At 40.8% G+C, this 12,129-nt stretch overlaps 1 long non-coding RNA gene across 2 annotated transcripts in view; it reads left to right on the plus strand.

The window, feature by feature from the left end:
• The window catches only part of LOC132372001 (uncharacterized), a 246,119-nt gene that overhangs the window by 209,931 nt on the left and 24,059 nt on the right, over positions 1-12,129 (plus strand). The gene's annotated exons all lie outside the window — the stretch shown is intronic.

Below are 12,129 nucleotides of genomic sequence, written 5' to 3' on the forward strand. Positions count from 1 at the left end.
CTTTGTAATCCCGACACCTAGCACAGTGCTTGGCATGTGAGATGCACTTCGTGGTTGTGAATGAATAAATGAATGAACTCATACACTTAGCACAGGGTCAAATGCATAGCAAGCATTCAGTGAGTCTGCTTTCCTTTCCTTTTTCTCGAATAAGGTCCAGAATCAAAGGATTTCTGAAATGGTGACTGTTCTGCAGGAACTACTGTGAAGTTTTATCCTCCTTTTATTCATCTCGAGACATAACTATCTACTTTTTATTCCTCTCCTTTCCATCTCTCTAAACACATGCACACACACACACACACACACACACACACACACACACACCCCCCACATCCCACAGAGGCATCTCTTAGCATCTCAGAGAGGTCCCTTAAGCTGGCTTTCCCTTCCATGGAACCTCTAGACACTGGACCCTTGGAATTCCCCAAGAGTCACTTGGGAAGCTTGTGAAAATACAGACGCCTGTGCCCCACCCTCCAGGCAAGTCTGGGGTGGATCACAGTGATTATAATTTTCAAAGCTCTCCCCAGAGTAATCCAGAAGATCTGCCAAAGTTAGGAACTACTGCCCACAGGTCAAACTTATGGTTTCAAACTCTAAAAGGAAACCCCACTCAGTGTGTGTCTCCTTCCCCTGGTGCCACTTGGCAGTAAGTCAGGCATGCCTGCTGCTGCCAAGAGAGGAAACAAAAAGGAAATGTGTATTTTTACTCATGTGCTTATTTATACCTTGTGTTGTTCCAAAACAATTTAGGGTGCCCTGGGACAATAAAAAAAATAGGAAATTATGGAACCTCACAAAGTTTATATCCATCAAATGGCCAGTACTTTCTAATGTAAAGAATTTGCTTCCTGTGACTTTGAACAAGATCCTTCTGCAGTATCACATCTTTCTTTCCTGACATCATTCTTCACGAAGTTGTACAACTCTGGGACCATGATGCCTCCAAGGAAACTCAGCAGTTTCTTGTGCTGTCAGTTCGTATGTCTATGGCAGAGAAATGGGCTTCTTAGTTCTTACTTCTTCACTTTGATGCTGCCAACTTCATTTTGCAAATGTGATTTCCACAATCCAGTAGGAAGGTCTTCACCATGCCACCCTGAGCCCAGAGCCTATGACACTGACCAGGACTGACAGGATCCTGGATCCTGTCCTTGCCTCCTTCCCAAAATTCTCAAGTCCACGGGGATTTTGGATGATTTTTCTGGCAGAGTGACCAGGAACACTAGTCATACCTCTCAGTGCTGGGGCTCATTTCTTCCACTGCTGCATATTAATACCAAACCAGGGCTACATGGTGTAGATCCTAGAAAGACTCTCCTTGACTTGAAAATCCCTCTATTGCCCCATTCTGACAGTGACACCAGCAATAAGCATGACCAAATGGGAAATTCCTCAAGCACACCAGTCTTGGTATAGCAAGACCCCAGCAACAGAAATTATAGACCCGTTCTTGGGCCTTCCCCCACCCTAGTTAGGTGGCTGGAGAATGCTTTCTTCTAAATCCCTCCACTCCTAGCAATCCTCCTGACCCCACACTGTGATCTGTGGTCCCAGGGGGAAATCATTGTGCAATTTCACAAATCTCCTGCAATCAAGACCCAGCTACCAGTAGACCATGCATGAAATTCTTGGAGCAACTTCTCTACTCCTGTCCTATGAGGCCATTTTCCCATGACATGCCAATAGTTTCCAAACTGAAGTGGGTGTGTAGGGAAATATGCTCCCCCCACAGCCATCACACGCTGCTACTAGGCCGCAAAACAGTGCTGCCTTGTGACTTACCTTTTTATTAGCCCCGCTATTTTTCCAGCCCCATCTCCTGAGAACTCTGGCCCTGGTCCAAAGGGGGAGGGATCAGATGCAATGAGGGTACCAACTTCTTTTGATGCCCTTATTTTAGAAATTCCTCCTCAGGATGAGTTATTTCCTCATTTAGTAACTGCTTCCTACTGGAGCAGGGCTTGAGGGTGATACTTAGCCCCTAGGGCTTTAAGGCCAGGAAGCTGAGGATCAGCTGGGTAGCTCTGTCCAGTCATTTCTCTTCCTCACTCCTCACTAGGCTTTTTTTTTTTTTTTTTTTGGATGTTAGGAATACTACTCATGGGAAGTTATGTCTGAATTTGTGGTAGGCATGTATAGCTTAGGTCCTCATCCTACAATTTCTTTCATTCTGCTCCTTACCCCAACATGTTAATACAAAACTAAACATTCATTCATTCATTCATCCATTCAACAAACATTCACTGAGAAGCTCGTATGTGCCAGGCACTGTTCTAGGTGCTTGATCTATTCAGTGAGCAAAATAGGTTAAAAAACTTTGCCCTCTAGGAGCTTCATCCTAGTGAGACAAACAATAAACAAACAAAATGCAAAAGTAAATTATATAGTAGGTAAGAATACACACTGTAGAATTCATAGAACTGGGTAAGGGGGATCAGGAGCGAGGGAATAGGATGGGGCTGGGGAGCTGGGTGCAATTTAAATAGAATGGTCAGAGTACAGCTCACTGAGGGAGTGACAGTTGAGCAAGACTGGAACCAGGTGAGAGAAGAATATGAATGGAACAAAGTGAAAGAGGCAATGGCAACCAGATTACACAGGGTCTTGACAGGACTAGGATATTGCTTTTTACAAAATACATTCTCATACATTTAATATTTTCAACCTTGTAAAATAAGTTCCATAGTAAAAATAATAGAGACGTACAGATAATTCAAAACTCATTTTTAGCCAATACTGTCAATATATGTTTCCATGAAAATTGTATCAGCATATAAATAATGCTGATAGGTATGATTTGATTTTCATCTCTTTTCCCTTTCCACCCCTTCTTCAAGGCCCTGAATAATCCACCCATAGAACATCCACCCACACTGCTGAGGTTTCACTACAATTCTGAAGAATTGGCTTCAATTCTGGGGTCATGCAGAGATGAAATTTCCTGGGGGGGAAGTTTGATCATTTAAAAAATCAAGTTTTCCATGTGTAGCCTTTTAGTTTGCTACAGAAGAATAATCCCTCCAGGGAAACAGGAAGCCCAAACTAGGAGCAGCCGTTAAAAACACTTCACAACTTGAAGAAACCAAGGAGCTATAAAGCCAGAGCCCACAGCCAATCCTTCAGCAAGTCCCATCAGCATTTCTCTCAGATATATCCCCAATCTAAATGCTTTGCACCCCCGCCCCCCGCCGCAACACTGCCACTCAGTCCTTCAATCCTCACCTTGACTACAACAGCTCCTAAGTGGTATCTTACCATGCTGACCTCATTCCCTCCCTCCTGGAGAGGAGGAAACTAGATGAGCATGGTGCTAGAGAAGATTGGCAGGACCAGCTGGTCTTGGATGGCCCTTGAAAGCCACATGAGGAGTTTGGATTTTTTTCTGAGTGAGATGGGAAACCACTCAAAACTGGAAACTATGGAGTTGTGATCTGGGAAATAACATGATTCGATTTAAGTTTCTTTTAAAAAGCACTCTGGTTGCTGCTTGGGGAATTGACTGCAGTAGGAGCCAAAGCAGGGACACCAGCCAGGAGGCTGCTATAGCAGAAGAAGTGAAGTAAGACCTTGAGGCTCTCTTGTTTTGCCTTGAAAACGCCAATCTCCTTCCTACCCCTTTGCTCTTCCTGTACCCTTGGTCTTGAATACTGTTACCCAGATCATCAAATACCTCATTTCTCTCCATTTATTCCTGCCTTAACTTAGATGTCACCTCCACAGAGGCTTTCACTGACCACTGCATCAAAGACAGCTGCCATCTCTGCTGATCATTCTCCATCCTCTCACCTTTTTTCCTCCTACTATTTATTATTGCCTAATATTTTACACAGTATATATCTTTGGTTGTTGTTTAGTCTTATCTCTTCCACAAGAGTTTACACTCTATGGGAGCAGGGACCTTGTCTCTCCTCTTTGCCTGGCACAAATAAAAGTAAGTGAGACTCAGTAAATATTTGCTGCATGCATGGGTGGATGGATAGATGAATACATTTATCTGTTTATAGCATGGTCTGAAACAAGTTAAATGAGACCAAGTTCTATTTCTTAGAAAACACTTATATTTCCAGAAAAAGGAAATAATGTGTAAAAAGCACCAAAGATTGTTGGTGTATGATAATTATTCATTTTTATTGAGGGTTCACTATATTCTAGGCGGTACTATGAGTTTTACTTAGTTTGTCTGATTTAATCTTTCAGCAGCCTTAAGAAGTAATAGATTTTATTATCCTGATTTTTAGACGAGGAAACTGAAACTTGGATACCTACCCATTATGGACTCAGGAACACTTGTAAATTCATTGCCTTCCAATTCTGAGAAGCCCTTGAAAGGTGGCTTTAGCCTTGAAAAAGAGAAGTTGCTGATAGGCTTGTTTAAAATCCGAGAAGTTGTTACAGTTTTAAAGCCTAAATGGGACCTGGTGTCAGCTGATCTGACAACCTTCCCTTTTTTTAATCCCGGGTAATCCGGTAATCTCCCAGTGATGAGCAGAGCATGTACACTCCATTAATACTGGGTGCAATTAGACGCCGCTCACGTGCCCAGCAGGAAGCCATAATTGACAATACAGATCTGAGTGGGGTAGCATGGTCACAGGCTGGTCACCTTTCCTGTCCGTCTTCCTCATGGAACTTGCTGCACTGATTTACTGCTCACCTCTTCTTTGACCAGTGACTAATGCCCTGGACTGGACGTTCCTAGGTGCAATTCTGTTCCTAACCCAGATGATTGCTGAGGTGAGTTATAAACACCCCACTGCATCTCACCTGAAAATTTACACAGAATTCCCTCTCTATTCTTCACTCCCACGATGGGCTAATACCCCCCAAATGTGTGAAGCTCCTCATAGGAAGGACGTGTGTAGAGTCAAAGTTAATATTGTGAGTCTCAAATTCAGAATTTAAAAAGGCACTGGGAGAAGTAAATATTTGTAGATCTACTGCATCCTTAACAATGTAGTCATAATATGATCAATTTTATTTTCATCAAAAATTTTTTCTTTTGTTTCTAATCACAGAGACAGAAAAGATCCTCTTCCTGAAAATATTGGCTATGTACAATTTAGTTATAATTTTAGGTTATCCACAATTGGAATTTGATGTTTATATTTATCCCTTTGAGTATTAATGAGATCGTTTATATTTCTGTCTAGTATCCTAATAACATTTGCATGTCTCCCCCCCCTCCACCTTGTATGAATTAGAGACCAGCTGATTCACCTCTTCCCACCTTTAGGGCTTTTCTAAAGATTTTATCGTAAAGGAGTTACCTTTTATAATGATTTGGCATCGTTTTTTTCTTTCTTTCTTTCTTTCTTTTTTTCTTTTTTTTTTTTGCTCCCCTTTCATTAGGAAAACAGCAATGAATTCTTTTCAGAGATACACATTGATTTGTAGGAAAGCAGTCTAAGAAACAATCTGTTCAAGAGCAGAGATTGTCGTCTGTACAGAAAATTGTACCAAGATCTCTTTCCAGGGTAAATTAGGGAGATATGTGGGTCTTATCCTGCACATCTAATGGGTACAAATCTTTCTTTTACTTCAGGGCCTGAGGCTGTTTACAAATAAACACAGACCAAGGTGATATTCTGCCCAAGATAGCACTATGATGGGAGCTACAGAGTCTTTTGGTTAATGACCTATTTGAAAAAATACACCACCACACATACACTTGATTCAGGGACAGAATGCAATGCCAAGTTGTGTGGCCCAGTACTGAGTACTATGATGAAAGCCCTTCACAATGGTTTCCAAAGAATGGGAACCAGAAACACTAAAGTCATACTTTCACAGAGCTGTAAGAGAAGGGAGTACTAGCAATGAGCCCCCATGGAAAAAGCCTGCCCTGGCTGCATGGCCCTAACTAAGCACAGCCCTGGGAACCATTAGAGAGGGGCTCTGGCAGATCTCAAGTGACACATGAGTGAATGGCAGGAGGCAAGGGAAGGAAACTGGGGCCTACCCCAAGTCAGACTTCAGCGATGCAAGGCCATTACACACACACACACACACACACACACACACACACACACACACACACACACCATTAACTGTCTTTAGGAAGGCACAGTTCATGTTTTAATGATAAGCAAATATCATAACAGTAAATCGTCTCCTCTTCTCATAGAGATGGAAAAGATGTAAGCTCTTTAAAAGGAACAAAGGAGGTAGAGACCTGAACTCCCAGGTCTGAAGGTGCTCTGTGAATGACTGGTTGATGGACACAATCAGCTTTTGGTTTCACTGTATTTGTTGCGCTTCAAGGAGCTCTGAGCATGTTACTTAGCATACCTCTGCAGGGAAGGTATATCAGTAAAGGGCCAAGGTGGAAGGATGAAGTACAATTCTAAGTTAGTCAATTTTCTTCCTTAAAATTACTCCCTCTCCCCACACCCAGCATCAGTAATTCTGGGTCCTCTCCCACAACTCTGTCAGGCTCAGTCAACCCCAGCTTCGTCACCTTTTCCCTTCGCATCGGTGGTTTCCAGTTCAGCGGTGCTCTCCCCCTGAATGTTCTTAATGGCTGGATCTTTCCTATCATCCAACAGGAGCTAAAATGTCACCTTCTAAGAGAGAACCTCCCTGACCACACTGTCTAAAAATTACTTTTTTATTCTGTAAATACCTTGTTTATTTCCCTCATTGCCCTTTTTCTAACCTGAAATTCTTTTTTAGATGTTTAATGCCTCTCTCCCCCTTTGAACATAAGCACTTTTATACAAGGGCCCATTTCTTCTTTATCACCATCCTCCGCTCAACTCAGTGACTGGCATGTAGAAAATATTCAATAAATATTTACCGAAGGAATGAAAAGACTTAGCTGAAGTCTCACCTTTTCCATTTCAGTCCACAGTGGTCTTTCCCTTTGCTGGGAAGTAAAGATCTTGAAATGAGTTCTGCATCCACATCGTGCAGTACTTCATTATAGGGTCTTGATGGTACATTGGTCATGTCATCTTACCTCATTTATACATTTATATGCTATTGGAATTAAGGATCAGATCTTCTACTCTTCTTTTTTCCCAAACCCCCCCACCCCCGGCATAGATCTAGATTCACTTGTCTTGAAGCCTATGTAACAGAAATGTTAGCTCTGGGGAGAACAGTCCTTTCCCCCAGAGTGGTCCTTCCCCCATAAAGCCCTCTAGAGAGCTGCAGACCTAATGCTCAGATACTGCTCTAAGAACATGATGTGAAACCCCAGGCCTTGGGTTCAGAGTGTCAGGAGCAAGCTATCCCCTTCAGGAGAACGCGTTTGCCTGTGGAAGTCTTGAACTTCTTATAAACATTGCTCATTTCAGGCATACTGTGAAAAAGCTAAACAGCTCTAAGAGCTGATTGTAAATTATTGCAGATTTCCTCCTGTTGCTTTCAGATTATTTGTTTAAAAGGGTCTGGTAAATACCAGATCTTTATTATGATGACAAATGTCCTGCCAAAAGACGAGGGAAAAAAGCTCTTTCAAAATTATTCTGCACAGAAATACAGGTGGCTCTGCCCAGCAGAGCAGACTCCCCCACCCCCAGGCAGCCTGTCACTTCTAAGCCTTGGAAAGAGCTCTTTTTAAGATTAGGACTTGCTTTCAAAATTGCTTTGACTAAGAAGCCAATGCCTGTTGTCTTGCTGACATTTGCTCCGTGTTGTCAATCTTTGGTTGACAAAGCAAAATGACCCCCAAATCCAGAATCCAAATGAAAAATTCAAGCATTAAACTTGAGAATATATGTTTGATTCTTCAAGATAGGGAGTCCCACCACCTGTCAGATGCTTTGGACGGGATAAAGCAGAAAGAAGAAGGCAGTGTACAAAATGCAAAAAAAAAAAAATCATTTAGTTGAGCATCAACTCCAGATTTCCAATTCAGCCAAAATGGGAATTCAGAGACCTGGCTCAATTTTAACTAGAGAAAAAAATGGCAAAAGGAAAGGAAAGAAGCATTCGTTTTTCATCAGAGCCTTAATCATGCAAGATATTCTAAAATCTCAGTTCTAGTGAACTAATATTTTCAAGGCTCTATTTGTGGTGTGCTCTCTAGATAGCAACACACACATACACATGCAAACATACCACCACCACCGCATGTCTCGGAGATCAAATTAATATCTCACTCTGTCAGTAACTCTGATCAATTCCTAAACTACTTTTGCTCTGGAGATTCCCTCAAGGAATCTAAGTTGAGCTTAACTTTGAAAACATTAATGCAGTCTCATATCCCTATGAAATAAAGCTTTATACTGAGTGGATATATAATAAAAATGAAGTAATGAAAAAAATAATTGTGCTGTTTTTGAGCACTGCTGTGAACTGCATTGTATCCCCTTGAAATCCATATGTTGAATCCCTAACTGCCAGTGTGACTGTATTTGGAGATAGGGCCTATAAGGAGGCTATTAAGGTTAAATAAGGCCATAGAGTGGGACCTTAATCCAATAAATCTGGTGTACTTATAAGAACTAGCGTCCTTTTAAGAGATATCAGAGAACTCTCTTGTCTCCCCACGCACAGAGGAAAGGCCACACGAGAACTCAATCAGAAGGCAGGCACCTGCAAGGCAAGAAGAGAGGCTTCACCAGAAACCAGCCCTGACAGCACATTGATTTTGGACTTCTAACCTTCCAGAACTGTGAGAAAATAAATTTGTTATGTCACCTAGTCAGTGGTATTCTGTATGGCAGCCCAAGCAAACTAAGACAAGCACTCACTCTTGCTTAGTGATTACCAAGTATTTCATATGCGTTATCTCTTTTAATCTTCATAATAAACCCTGTGAGTTAGGCCCTATTATTATCTTCATTCTAAACATGAGGAAACTGAGACATAGAAGGGTTATGTAACTTGCCCAAAGTCACACACGGTGTCAGACCTCTCTGACTCCAGATGGTATTAGAATAAGTAAATGAAAATAAATATCTTTAAGATAAATCAAGCCTTAAAATTTTAAATATTATGGCTCACATGTGTCATTTATTCCTTCCATTGATATTCCTGGATTTTTGTCAGTTGTGCTAAATTGAACTTAACTTGCGTTAATAATCCCAACCTAAATTAACCAATGTAATGAGCTCATAGTGCTCACATTTAATCAATACCCAGTAGGGAACAGTTACATTATCATTTTTCTCACACTGTTTTGCCTTTAGGGATGCTATAATCTGTTATTGAGTATAAAGTAGTAGGTGGATTTAAATCTTTTTATTAAGCAATGCTGTCAAGTACTACAGTTATAGCTGCAAATCTTGACTCATCTGGTGGGAAATGTGCTCTGGATTCTAAGTCTGTTCTTCTTTAGTGCGTATAATTTAATGGGAGGAACAAGACGATAACGAAAAATGTCTTGAAATATCTATTTTTATTTAGTGTACCATTTATTTTCCAAGAATACGAATGAGTTATATAGTTTTCATACATGGAGAACCCATGGAAAATAGGAACTTTGAGAATGTAATCTATTGGCAGGACACCAGAAGGGTGATATACGCAGACTTGGAGTTATGCAAATATTGGCTCCGTTTATAGTATTACTACTTACCACTAGTGTATCCCAGACAAGTTACTTAACCCCTCTCTACCTCAGTTTCATCATGTATAAAGTGCAATTAATATATCAACTTCAAAAGTGAATATAAGAATTAAATAGAATGATGTTTATAGAGAGCTCAGCGTTCTGCCTGGCAAGTATTAATACTACATGTTCAATAAATGCTAGCCGTAGTTATTGACATCTGAATCAGGTGGGGTTTTCTTCCGCAATTTATTTATGTAGTCATTCAGCATCCTGGAAAAACTCCTGTTTGGCTCATGGGTATAATCAAAACAGATCCTGTGGGTACATTCAAGGTACTTTCAAGCCATCAGAAGATATAATATGAGAAGTCGGGGGAGAGGGGAACAGAGCTAGAAGTAGGGAAAAAAAACATTTTTCAAAATGAAGAACTGTTATTTTCTAGCTCCCAAGAGACTTTCCAACAATAAACAGCAAAAAGTAGGAGATGATTACACTTTACACAAGAGACAGCTATTTATAAAGGAGTTTTAAATGATACACAACAAACACTACTGGGTTCACCAACACAATAGACAGGGGTGCAAGCTGGTCTGTAGTTAATGCAGATGCCTTAGGAAATACCACAGAAAGTCACTAGAATGAGCTTGAACCCCAGTTACATAGACCCAGGCATTAGACTAGCACCAGCTAAAAGGCCTGGGAAGCCCCAGGCTTAATTAACAGAAATTGGTCAAGTAGCAAACACATGTAAACCGTGACCCTCAGCGTAGCTGCTGTTGTCCAAAAGAGCCCAGGTTGCCCTGACATCAAATCATCACCCCAGTGACCCCAGTGGGAGAGGACAGACTGGTGAAAGGCTTCAAAGGATAAGGTCAGAAAAGCCTAGCTTTGACTTAAGTTATGTGGCAATGACAGTTAACTAATCCCCAAAATCTGTTTCCCCTTCATGGTCTGGAGTTGTGGTAACATAGGTTGTGCAGCCAGGAAGATAATTTCTTAGCCACGAAGATAATTGCATCTTGGCAATGCGATGTACCTGAGTTCTAGCTAACGGGGGGTGGTGGGGCTGGGTATGAGTAGAAGTGACGTGTGCTACTTCTAGGCCCACTCGTAAAACCTCCCACACTTGCCCTATTCTCCTCCAGCCACCAGACAAAAAAAAACACTATGATGACCTTGGAAACTAAATGCTAAAGATTGCAGAAACTCCAGATATCAATACCTGGGTCCCTGAATGATGAGGAACACCCCCTCCTCCCCACTCCCCATTTGCCTTAAACAACTCAGGACATTTTATGGGCGAGAAACAAACTTCTATTGTGTGTGAACCCTTACACATTTTAGTACCTGCTTGTTATAGCAGCTAGCGTTATCCTAACTAGCACAAGTTATAAATATTTGGCATGTGAATATTGCTAGATAGAGAGAGCACAGGAATTTAAACACTTTTTCTGTTCTGTGTTCTGTTTTCTTTTTCTATTCTGATCTTTGCCTTCAATTCCTCAAAGCCATAATTAGCATTAGAATATTGCCACTTTATTGAAATGTAGTGGGAATGAATAAAATGATACCTGACCTACCACTCTGAGCTCCCTGGGGTAAAAAGTATAGTAAATTAAGTATAGTATATACACAATCAGGTTTTAAGGTACCTATTAAACACAAATCTAGTAGAAATCAAGTTATGTAAAACTTAAAGTTATCTAAAACCCAAGAATCCCAAGCCACCCCATTATGTACACATGTGAGTGTGAGCAGCATTATCTTGTATATTAAACAGGTAAAATTAGCTTTACTCCTCCTTGAGTTGCCTTAATAACTAAGAAGAGTCAGTGACTATGCAATAACAATCTCTTTCATAGAAATGTAAACCTCTGGGTTTGGTGTTAGACGTATGTAAATCTGTGTAATCTTTCTGTCAAAGGTAGTGGCAACCTAACAGTGTTTCTGTGGTTGTTAGTCAGAGATGGCAGTCGCTAATGGTGTCTCTAGCCTTTTGTGATGATTTTAAAGACTGGAAGTATATTTTGAACATATTTCTAATTAATTTGATTTTATAGTAATATCTGTTAAAGGTGATCTTACATTATGTTTGATCCAAGTTTCATAAAGGAAGACAAACACGTGGTAGCTTAAAGTTAGGCTGAAGTTAGCCAAAATTGGAAGATGAATTATTCGTCACATGATGATCTGAACTTAGGAAAATCCCCAATCCTAGAACTTTAGCTAAGTTTAGCACCAAGTCATTCAAGATGTATCCCTTCATGCCTATAGTTTCTTTACACTGCCATGATTCATTCATTCACAAATACTTACTGGGCCCCTGAACTTGAAGCTGGGGATTCAAAGATGCCTAAGATACAGTCTTTGTCCTCACAGAGACACAGTCTAATAGAGAAGACAGTCATATAAATATGTGACCATAAGGGACAGCAATATATCTAATACAGCTGTGCACAGTGTCTAAATGCATCCCAAGCTCCATCATTGGATCATAGAGTATTATGGGATAGGAGCTAAGGGGAAATGTTGTATATTTTGCCATCTGTGCTGCAAATTTAATCTGAGGCTCTATGGTTGATGAGTTCACCTCAACTGCCCATTGTTCTGTTTCAACCTGG

Source organism: Balaenoptera ricei, chromosome 9 (assembly GCF_028023285.1).
Source record: "Balaenoptera ricei isolate mBalRic1 chromosome 9, mBalRic1.hap2, whole genome shotgun sequence".
In the NCBI taxonomy this organism is placed as follows: Eukaryota; Metazoa; Chordata; class Mammalia; order Artiodactyla; family Balaenopteridae; genus Balaenoptera; species Balaenoptera ricei.